Here is a 13,124-nt window from a genome sequence, read left to right on the forward strand (position 1 = left end):
ATACGCATGAGCTCCATAATCCAACATATTATGCTGGAACTTTTCGTGTGCTGGAGTACATAATATGCTGGAAGTTTATACATAGGAGCTTCATAATCTAGCATAGTATGTTGGAACTTTTCACGTTTCAGCAAAATAATGGTTATTTTTTAATGACTTTGCAAATGCTAGCTATTTTTAATTACCAGTCCAAAAGCTGGCTAGCCCGTGCTATTTTCACTAGAAATTTATTAAATATGTATCAAAATTTAAATTTAGAAATTAATTACTAACATCTAATATTATTATCCTAAAATTTAGAAGACATAAAATTTAAATTTTGACGCGGTCTCTTACTTCATCCAACTAGAAGTACACTAATAATTATACGAAACTAGCATGAACTTAATTCTCCATGTAATGGAGATATCATACTGTCCCTACTGAAGATATTTTTTCCGATATTTCATGTGGCAATTGCCTTGATCTTTAACTCCTCCACTTCAATAATGCAATTTCTAATATTTTTAGTGGCAATTATCATATTTGGACTATTAGATTAAGCTTTATTTCAACTTTGATTAGAAAGTTTAAACTATATATGCATGGAAGCAATAAAGTTGTGTGTGACACCTCCTCGTGATTATTATGCAATTGTGCTCATATCCATTCATAGGCTCGGATATTCTCCTTCTCCTACCATCTCATTTAAATATTACATACATCGTCAATATTAAAAAAAAAATGGTACTATTAAATTACACAAAAAAATATTTATAAATAAGCCTTCTTAAAATATGAGATTTTAAATCTTGAGAATATGATCAAATTGTCTGTTAAAACATATAAATATGACGCATAACAGTATAAAAATCCGTACACTAACAATGTATTTAACTTAAATTCTTTTCTATAATAAAAATCTTGCTCGTGTCACATGACTAAGAACAATGTATTTCAACTTTTCTTCAAGTAAATGGCAAAATACCTTTAAACCCCCTAAACTTGGCACGCATTATTGGTTACATTCTTGAACTATTTATGGTTTTAATTACCCCTTATACATGATTATTCGATAGTTGTTACCCCCTTGGACGATCTCATCCGAGGGAAGTGGCATGCACTCGTCTGCCACGTGGATTTTTCTATCTATGTGGCATTATATTTAAAAAATAAAATATTTTTTTTTTACTTTTTTAAGTATATTACTTTTTTTAGATAATCTTTTTCAAATAAAATTTATAATAAAACTTGGCTAGAACTACATTATTTAGGCTAACTTTTTTATTTGGCTAAAAATAATAAAGTTTTATTTATTCTTTTTGAATTTGACCTGATAATAAATATTTATACAATTGAAATAAATAGTCAAGGCATCTAAAAAGTTATAAAAAATACATAGTTTGAACTTTATTATTTTAGCTATAATTTTTTATATATCTCTAAATTATGGTGCTCTAAAAATATTTTTATAGATTTTACCTGAAAAAGTAAAAATACACAATTGAAATAAGTAGTCATTGCATCAAAAGAAGAAATAAAAAGAGTGTACAATTTCAATTTCATTATTTTGGCTATACTTTTTTTATTTGGTAAAACTAATGAAGTTGTAGCCAAAAAATTTTTTATTGATTTAACTTAGAACTAAAAATACACAATTAAAATAAATAGACATTATATATAAAGAAAAAAACAGGAAATATACACAAACTGGTACTCCATTATTTTTGCTAAAAGTTTTTTATTTGACTAAAATAATGCAATTCCTACAAAACGTTTTACAAATTCGGCCAAAAATAAAAATAAATAAATATGTAGTTGGAACAAATAAACATTATATCTTAGAAGAAATTAAAAAGAATATGTTAAGATGAAGCAAGAAGAAATACATAGTTGTAACAAATAAATCATTATATATGGCAATATGACAATTACAAGTTAAAAAATAACCTAGTTGAAAACTGATTTTTTAATTTTTCTTCACTCTCACGCGCTTAAAAGAGAGTGTACCCACACGCTTTGCCACATCAGCGTCCAGGGAGTAATGACTCTCAAAAGGCCAAGTTCGGGGGCAATTAAGATCACGAATAGTTTAGGGCTATAACTAATAATCCGTGCCAAGTTTAGGGGGAGGGGTTTAGGTATTCCGCCTAAGTAAACTATATATTCAAATACAACTTTAACTTTCAAAAATTATTTTTCAACACAACTTAAATATAATAATTTAAATTTCAACCAAATTTAAGTTCAAAAGCTAACTAAGAAAATTTATATAGGAAACTCGAGTTAAATGCAATTAATTGGATGCTGTCCAACTAGAAGTACAGTAACAATTATAGGAAACTAGCTTGAACTTCTCTATGTAATGGAGATATCAAACTGTCCCTACTGAAGATCTTTTTTGTCGATATTTGATGTGAAAATTGCCTTGATCTTGACTCCACCATTTCCATAATGCAAGTTTAATAATTTTTAGAAAGCAATTTGGACTGTTGGTTTAAGCTTTATTCCAACTTGATTAGAAAGTTCAAAAGATGTGGAACCAAAAACTTTTTGGACTAAACAAACCTAAAATTTCAATTTGCTATAAAGGTGCTTATTGTTATAAAAATAATTATAACGTGGATGTCTATTTATTACTCCGCTATAGATAATCTTCCTGAAAAATATTATTCGTTTGGTACTCTATTGAAGTTTATCTACAAGTAGCTGATGCAGGCAGGTTGCAAGCAACTCAATTAAATGATTTGCAGCAGCTTTTTATTAAACAGGCAGGTTGCAAGCAGCTCATGCAGACAGCTTACAAGCAGCTCAAGAAAAACATAGAAACTGCTTCGTTTCTTCTATAAATAAAGAAGATTTCAGTTTATTATGTACACAGTTTGAAGTTGAATAATATATCAACATCTCTCTATACTTGTCTTCGATTTATTTACTTTACAGTCTTTATTTTATAACATGTTATCAGAACGAGTCTCCAATTTCATCATCACTACCTGACTGTAAGGCAACATACTGCCCTTGTGCGTGGTCAAACTGAGTTCATTCAGAGCATTTTGAGGAAAATTACATCATTGGAGTGGTGAACAACACGTTGGCTTTGTTAATTTCCAACTCTATGAAGAGATGAAATCCTTCTGATGTCATTTCTCAAAGATACGGCTTATTAATTTATAATTTTAATTTGATTTCCTTCATGAGCTTGAAAATTATGCTTATTATCTATGTCCATCACGTGCTATTTCTAAGCAACTAGTGATACAGGACTTGCAGGTATATTGTGATTTGAAATAAAAATTTGAAGGCTAAGAAGATAATGGATATTAAATCAACTTGCTATGTTACGTGCTATGTATACGTATTAGCATATAACAACTATTTTTATATATATACTTGTTTTCATCATGTTGTCATCTCCATAAAAGATTACAAAGGGAATAACAATGTCAGATCCATCTAAACTCCAGCAGAGTTTATGAGAAATATATAATTACTAACAGTGATAATATTTCCTAAGTCTCGTTATGACTTAACTTCATGGTTCACTTGAACTCCAATAGAGTACGGTCACCAGAAGCTGTTATGTTTCATATATCTCATTGTAACTAAATTTTATTAACCACTAGAAGTGTTATATGCCTATGATCACCAGAAGTGATAATTTAGGCTTTCTTTGGTTACAATTGAAGATAAGCTAGAGAAATATTCTCTATATTACATGCATGCCTCAATTTGCTCCTAAAGTAGCATTATCGTAAAAGAGGTTCTAAGACATCACACAATTTGGTGTGATTAATTGCACGCTCGAATAATTATGTTCTATCTTCTGAAGGAAGAGAACTTTTGATAATATTAATCAATTTCATGAAGTGAATGTGACAATATTAAATATGAACACGCTCTTGATGTAAATATATTACGATTCACCTCCATGAGAGGTAATACGATTGAGAGAATATATTCTCAATATTTCATATTTCAAATTTCTCATGAAGTAGTAAATAATTAAAATTTCCTCCTGAAGCAGGAAAATATTATGTAGTGGTAAAAAAATATTAAAATTCTTAATTTTCGTCATTTATAAATTTAGAAATGTCTTTATATTGTTCATTTGATTATGATTTTCTCTCATGACACCAAAAGTGTCTGAACAATATTTGGTAGTACAAAATTTATCAAAAGCTCCTGAAGATCTAACTATTTGTCTAGAAGACACATGACACTAGTAGTGTCAGATAAATATTAGATTGTGAATAATAAATGAAGGCTCTCGAAGAGCTTATATACAAATATGTCATTCATATTATATGATTATGGTCAAAATATATGTTGTAGTAAACCCGAAATTTACTAATAAATGGCTATCATATTGAGACTACAAATGACTAGAAGATTGGAAATCTTCATGTTTCCACAATCATATGGGGTAAAATAATATGTATGTGAGAAGTGACCCGCCTTATTCTTTAATTTGTACTATATCATGTATCACAGTAAACCAGAAGCTTACTAATGCAAAAGCAGTCAAAGTAAACCAGAAGTTTTACTGAGGCAAAAGTTCCTACTGTAAACCAGAAATTTACTGATACAAAAGTAGCCACAGTAAATCAGAAGTTTACTGATGCAAAAGTTTATGCCATAGTAAACCAGAAGTTTACTTAGAGATAGCACATGTCATGATAAACTTGAAGTTTTCATTTGCCATTTTTAAATGAGCTATTTGAGAATTCAAATAAGCATATATTGATGAACTAGAAGATTCTTCAAGAATTCTCTTGTGTTGCTTGTTCTCATAATAAATTGATTATACCAGCTAAAGTTGGGACTAAAATCCCTAATTTTGGAACATATAAAAGGTTAATATGAGCCCATTCACCTATCATATGAACCACTTATAGATGCATATATGAGATGGTTACATGTGTGTTTATTGTCAACATGCAGTTTGGCATTTAAAATTGCCTTTCTCAATTAAGAGCATAATTTTTAGATTATGAAATCAAGATAGTTCATCTTGATGATGCTAGTTTATATCCAAGATAATTTAGCATTGAATACATCCTATTAATGGCTAAACTATTTCTTATGAGAACAAAGCCTCATGTGTTGGTCTAAGATTTTCTAAATTTCATACAACAACACCTGTATGCATTAGACCAATAAAATATGACGAGTCCTCCCCTCACAATTGGTTTAGTATCAGAAACTAAATATTTTTACTATCTAATAACTTTTGATGTATGGTATATGATTAATTTTTCTACCACAATGCACAAAGATAGGTTTTCCAAAGAAGATTGGGGATATGAGTTAGTTTTTCTAACATTTGAGGGATGGAATAAATAGCTAAAAAATATGCTATATGAATCGAATTATCATTAATATGATCCTCACTTAGAAGATAATTCAAGTTAAATGTCAGAAGCATTTCCTGATCCAAAATTAAATATCATATTTCTGATGCAAATATTCCTATTAAAATTAAAGTCCCCAAAGGATAAAGTTTACTGCACGCATGAAGCGTAGTAAACCGATCGGTTCCAAAGGTAACAATCCTTGAAAAATGATAGGAGCAAATGATCAAAATGATCACAATGAGGAGGAAATGAGCTCTAGAAGAGCCCACGGCATAACATTTCATGAAACTCCAAAAAAAGTTCAGGTACCTGAAAATAAAGAAAGTGCTAAGATCTCAACAAGTTATGTTGGTTGCGAACCGATACAAAATGAGCGTCGACGATATATTTGATACAATATGGTGCACAATATTGTAAAAGATTCTGATGATCGGACCTGTAGTCCAGACACCTAAAGATGTCATGCCATTTAAGTACAAGTCATAATCTATATGACTCAATTGATTAAATCTATATGAAGATCCCTGAAGGATTTAAAATGCTTGAAGCATATAATTCAAAGTCTCGAGAAATTTCATCAATCAGATTACAAAAATCTTTGTATGATTTAAAACAATCAGGGTGCATGTGGTATACTCGCCTCACTGTATTGATGAATGAAGGTTATATAAATGATGGCATTTGTCCATGCGTTTTTACAAAAAAAATAGTATTAGAGTTTGTTATATTTGTTGTTTATGTTAATGACATAAATCTCATAGGAACTCCAGAAGAGCTCCAAAGGGAAAAACTTTGTCTTAATCTGCAAATTGAATATTTAGCAGACGAGATCTTTACCCATTAATATGTATACACATAAAAGGTCTTAAAACACTTTTACATGGACAAAGCGCACCCATTAAGTACCCCAAATGGGTGTTCGGTCACTTGAAGTGAAAAAGGATTCGTTCCGAACTCCAAAAGAGGATGAGGAACTCCTTGGTCCTGAACTCTATCTCAGTGCAATTGGTGCACTTATGTATCTTGCTAATGCTAACAAAGGTGATGCAAATCGTATTGGTTATGCGGGTTATTTATCTGATCCCCATAAAGCTCGATCTCAAATCGGGTATGTGTTTACATGTGGAGGTACTGTCATATCATGGCGCTTCACAAAGCAATCTATTGCTGCTACTTCTTCAAATCATGCTGAGATAATAGCTATGCATGAAGCAAGTAGGGAATGTGTATGGTTGAGATTAGTGATTCATTTTATTCAAGAAAAATGTGGTTTGGAATGTGATAAAAGATCCACAATTCTATACGAAGACAATATTGCATGCATTGCCCAATTAAAGGGAGAATTTATAAAAGGAGATAAAACGAAGCACATTTCACCAAAATTATTCTACACACATGATATTTAGATAAATGGTGACACCGATGTGCAACAAATGCGTTCAAGTGACAATCCAACAGATTTGTCCACTAAATCTTTGTCAACTTCAACTTTTGAGAAGATGGTATACAAGATTAAAATGCAGAGACTCAAATATTTGGAACAAGGTTTTCATCAGGGGGAGTGAAATACGCGTTGTACTCTTTTTTCCTTACTAAAATTTTTCCCATGAGATTTTTCTTGTAAGGTTTTTAATGAGGCAGCTAGAATTGTGTATTACTAAATATGTGTACTCTTTTTCCTTCACTAGGATTTTTTTCACTCGATTTTTTCTAGTAAGGTTTTAACGAGGCACAATATCTTTTAATGAACATCCAAGGGGGAGTGTTATAAAAATAATTATAATGTGAATGTCTATTTATTACTCCGCTATAGCTAATCTTCCTGAAGAAGATTATCCGTTTGGTACTCTATTGAAGTTTATCTACAAGCAGCTTAAACATGCAGGTTGCAAGCAACTCAATGAAATGATCTGCATCAGCTTCTTATTAAACAGGCAGGTTGCAAGCAGCTCATGCAGACATCTTACAAGCAGCTCAAGAAAAGCCTCACAACTGTTTCGTTTCTTCTATAAATAAAGAAGATTTCAATTCATTATGTATATCAGTTTGAAGTTAAATAATATATTAACCTCTCTCTATACTTGTCTTCAATTTATTTACTTTACGGTTTTATTTTATAACACATATTTAATTTTTCAATTTGCTATAAAGGTGCTAGAATGTCAACTTTTTGGATAAACCAAACCAAAATTTTCATTTTGCTATAAAGGTGCATATTTTATTATGTCCAATTAATTAATGATTCTTTTTGTATGCTCATCAACTGATTCTTGATTGTATTAAAGCCCACATGGAGCTCGATTTGTGGACGGTACATTTGTACTAACTTTGTGTTGAATTAGGCCAATTTTAAATTTTAATGGGTGATAATTTTAAATTTGGAGTAATAAACAAACATTACAACATTTGATTCCAGTCTTTTTTTTTCGGAAAAATTCTCAAGGAAACTCAGCAGTTGCTATCCTTCAGGTGCGCACATGATAACCTGCTCACTGTGCAATAACTCGCAAACCACACAAGAATATAAATCTCACTAGCCAAGTTAGGTACGACTAGCTCGCAAATCATACAGAAAATTATAAACCGCACTAGACATGTTCGGTGCGACGAATTCTGACTAAGAAGACTGCTATCAATCTTAAATCTCTAGGAAACCACCAACCAATTATGTCTTTAATAATCTACCTTGTACACAAATAAAAATTATTCAACCACTATCAAAAATATCTGTGATAAAAGGATTATATAAGATTTAATCTGACGAAATCAAGATTTTGAGAAGATCACATGACTAATATAATTTATACTTAATCCCATTTCACATTATTTTATTTAGCTTTCAATGTCCAATGTTCCACATTTCCTTTTATTTAAATCAAAGTGATCACCAGCTAGTGGGACGAATGTCGATTTACATTGAGCCCCTAACCTATGTACTTCTATATGGTTAATTACTTCTTTATTTCTTGATTAACAAGAAGGAACTAAATAAAAAAATTGCTACGTACTATGTTTATTTCTAATTGTTTGTAATTGGTTAATTTTATAATGAGATTGGCTCTTTGGTTAAGGCTTCTAAATGTCTTTTACGACTCTCCGATCACAATAAGTGACAAATTTATCTTGGTCACACTCATTAAGGAAATATAAAATTTTAGACAAAAATAGTCAGTGTGACTAAACTATCCATAATTAAATATTGCAGCATAGTTAATGTGAGAAGTAAAATACTTTTTAGGGATACGTACATAAGGGTAATTTTGGAAAAATATATTGATTTTTTTTTTAATTATATAAATGAACACTTATTTTGGACCAAAATAAAAAAAGTAAATTGGTCCGTTATCGTGAACAGAGGGAGTAGTATTTAGCAATTGGCATGCAACTCATACGACAGTCAAGTCCATACTCATATTCCAGAAGAGCATTGAATTCAATTTATTAACTCAAAAGTTTTGGATCCGTCTTTTGAATTCTTCCTCTTCTGCATATATTAGCATAAATAATTTGTCATTACTACTAAAAAGAAACACCTATAAATACTCTCGTCCCTCTTTGGTTTACTATCTTCTTATCAGTGGCCCTCTGACCCAGACTCCCAGTGACCCATTCACCGCCTGCTTCATGTTAAGATCAGAGATCGAAGCAAAAACTAGAGAGAGAAATTAGGGTTCTAAGAGACCAAGAGAGAGAAAAATATCTGCTTTCTTAATTGAATCAGCTGAAAATGAAAAGTATTTTTCCATATTTATTCTCAGAGTTGGGCCTAGACATTTATAGGACCCGAAAACTAAAGCTGGGCTAGCAGCCCAATCTGCTAATTATAATAAATAAAAAATCTGGACCTGAGACCCAAATACAACTACACTACCACACTAACTAATACCAGAGTCTAAACCATAAATCCCAACATCCCCCTCAAGTTGGAGGGTGGGATAACACCCGACTTGCCAAGATGAGAGTGATGAGCATTGTTAGGCAGAGATTTGATAAAGATGTCAGCCACTTGAGAGGCACTTGAGGTATGAAGCAAGCTGATCAACCCATCTGCTAGCTTACTCCGGACAAAATGACAATCCAACTCGATGTGCTTAGTCTGTTCATAAAATACTGGATTTTTTGCTATGTGTAAAGCAAACTGGTTGTCACATAATACAGGTGTCACAACCCGAAATTTTTACATTCGGACCGTGATGACGCCTAATATTTCACTTGCTAGGCAAGCCAACGTTAGAATAATATTATCAATTTTTAAAATAATTTTTAAATTTGTTAATAACAAAGAACAAATACGGAAGTAAAGTCTAAATTATAGTGAATAATCCATAAAAACAACGGTGTCTAAATATCATCCCAGAATTTGTGTCACAAGTGCACGAGCTTCTAGAATAAATACAAATAAAGGTCTGGATAAATTAAAGTTGTCTAGAAACAAACACACATCTAAAGTAAAATAGGCGGGGACTTCAGAACTGCGAACGTCGTGCAGTTATACCTCAAGTCTCCTCTAAGTAGCCGAAATCCGAGCAAGTCTATGGTACGCCGCTAGGACCAACTCCAAAATCTACACAAGAAGTGCAGAGTGTAGTATCAGTACAACCGGCCTCATGTACTGGTAAGTGCTGAGCCTAACCTCGACGAAGTAGTGACGAGGCTAAGGCGGGTCACTTACATTACTTGTACGCAATATTAGTAACAACAACAATAATAAAAATAAATCAGGTAATTCATTTATAATAATTGAAGCCAACTCAACAATCATAACCAATTATCATTTCCATCAATTCTGTTGCAGCATACAACCCGCTCTCACATTATATTCACATTCAATTCTGTTGCGGCGTGCAACCCGATCCTTTAATATGGACTTTTAATAAGCCTGTTGCGGCATGCAACCCGATCCTCCAATATGGACTTTTAATAAGTCTGTTAGGGCGTGCAACCCAATCCTCCAATATGGACTTTTTAATAAGTCTGTTGCAGCGTGTAACTCGATCCTCCAATATATTCATTATAACTAATTCTGTTGCGGCGTGCAACCCGTTCCTCCAACATATTCATTTATCAATTCTTATAGAAAAAATTTCCCTGATAAATACAACAATTAATATAAAATTATAAGACAACAAGCATACAATAATTATGATTTAATTATTAAACAAACAAAGGCAAACAACAAATTATAATAAAAATCAGAGAGAAATATGCAGTTTAATATTTAATATGCTAAATGTCAAATAACAATTAAGGTACATAATTCAAATAGCATGTAACAATTAATGCAGGAATTAAAGAATTAATATTTGACAAGGAATATGAGAGAAACAATTATTATAATAATTAATTCATGATTTAAAATAATTTATAATTTTTTAAGTAAGCAGGCAAACAATTAATTTGACGACGTATAAACACTCGTCACCTCGCCTATACGTCGTTCACATGCAATTCACATAACAAATAATTTAAGGGTTCTATTCCCTCAAGTCAAGGTTAACCACGCCACTTACCTCGCTTTGCAAATTTCAATCAATTATTCGACCACGACTTTTCCTTTTAAATTTGTCTCCAAAAGCTTCAAATCTATTCACAAACAATTCGATATACTCAATACGAATCATAGGAATTAATTCCATATGAATTTACTAATATTCCGGATAAAAATCTAAAATTCATTAAAATATTCGACAGTGGGACCCACGTCTCAAATATCGGAAGAACTTATAAAATCCGAACACCCGTTCCGATACTAGTCCAACCATACAAAATTTATCAATTTCCTATGTCAAATGAACCATCAAATCTTAAATTTTTGTTTTTGGAAGATTTTGTAAAAATCTGATTTTTCTTCCATAAATTCACGGATTCATGATACAAATGAGTATGAAATCATGAAATATAATCAATATAGGATAAGGAACACTTACCCCAATGTTTTCCCGTGAAAATCGCCCAAGAATCGCCTTACCCGAGCTCAAAAATGAAAAAGAGTTAAAAATGGGTTGAAACCCCATTTCCAAAACTTAAATTCTGTTTTCTAGGATTTTTACTCATCGCGATCGCGAAAATTCGTTCGCGATTGCGTAGAACAACTTTTGCCCAAGTTCATTTTACTCTTCGCAATCGCGGGAATGGCTTCGCGATCGCGAAGCACATTTTGGCTGCCCAGACTTTTAACTCTACGCTGAATATATTTTTCCAGCCTTATGCGATCGCGTACTTACTTGTGCGATCGTGTAGCATAATTGACGTGCCTAGCTTCTGCTTCCTTCCTTCTACGCGATCGTAGCTGGTCTCTTGTGTTCGCAGTGCACTAGGAGTTTACCTTTCGCGATCACGTGCCTATCTTCGCGAACGCGAAGGGTAAAACTCACTACTTACAATTTTCTCTTTGCGATCGCAGGAATGGCATCGCGATCGCGAAGCACAATACACGAGATGACAGCAGAAGCTCGAAAATCAGATTTTCTAAGTTCAAAATTATCCCGTAGCCTATCCGAAACTCACTCGAGCCCTTGGGGCTCTAAACCAAACATGCACACAAGTCCTAAAATATCGTACGACCTTGTTCGCGCAATCAAATCGCCAAAATAACACCTAGAACTACTAATCGGACACCAAATCAAAGGAAATTTTCAACCGGACGTCCGAATCACGTCAAATCAACTCTGATTCTCACCAAATTCGGCAGACAAGTCATAAATATTATAGTGGAACTATACCGGGCTCCGGAACCAAAATACGGACCCGATGCCAATAAATCCAATATCAGTAATTTCTTAAAAATCATTAAGCTTTCAAGCTTTTAAATTTTCATCAAAATTCTATATCTCGGATTAGGGACCTCGGAATTTGATTCCGGGCATACGCCCAAGTCCCAAATCACGATACAGACCTACAAGAATTGTCAAAATACTGATCCGGGTCCGTCTGCTGAAAATGTTGACCAAAATCAACCCAATTGAGTTTTAAAGCTCTATTTCACATTCATATCCATTTTTTTCACATAAAAACTTTTCGAAAAATTATACGGACTGTGCACGCAAGTCGAGGAATGATAAATGGTGCTTTTCGAGGTCTTAGAACACATAATTACTTATTAAATCTAAAGATGACATTTTGGGTCATCACATTCTCCACCTCTAAAACAAACGTTCGTCCTCGAACAGAGTTAGAAAAAGTACCTGAGCTGGAGAAAAGGTGTGGATATTTACTTCGCATGTCCGACTCGGACTCCCAGGTAGATTCCTCTACCGTCTGACCTCTCTATTGCACCCGAACTAAAGGATAACTCTTAGACCTCAACTGTCGGACCTGCGAGGCTAGAATAGCCACCGGCTCCTCCTCGTAAGTCAAATCTTTGTCCAATTGGACTGAGCTGAAATCTAACACATGGGACGGATCACCATGATATTTCCGGAGCATAGACACATGGAACAGTGTTGAACCGCTGATAAACTAGGTGGTAATGCAAACCTATAGGTTACTTCACCCACCCTTTCAAGAATTTTAAAGGGTCCGATATACCTAGGGCTCGTCTTGCCCTTCTTTCCGAACCTCATTACACCTTTCATAGGTGAAACCCGAAGCAATATTCTTTCTCCAACCATGAATGCAATATCACAAACTTTACGATCGGCATAACTCTTTTGCCTAGATTGAGCTGTGCGAAGTCGATCCCGAATAATCTTGACCTTATCCAAGGCATCCTGTACCAAATCGGTACCCAACAACCGAGCCTCTCCCGGTTCAAACCAACCAACTGGCGATCGACATCGCCTTCCGTAT

This window comes from Nicotiana tabacum, chromosome 12, assembly GCF_000715075.1.
Source record: "Nicotiana tabacum cultivar K326 chromosome 12, ASM71507v2, whole genome shotgun sequence".
NCBI classification, from domain to species: domain Eukaryota; kingdom Viridiplantae; phylum Streptophyta; class Magnoliopsida; order Solanales; family Solanaceae; genus Nicotiana; species Nicotiana tabacum.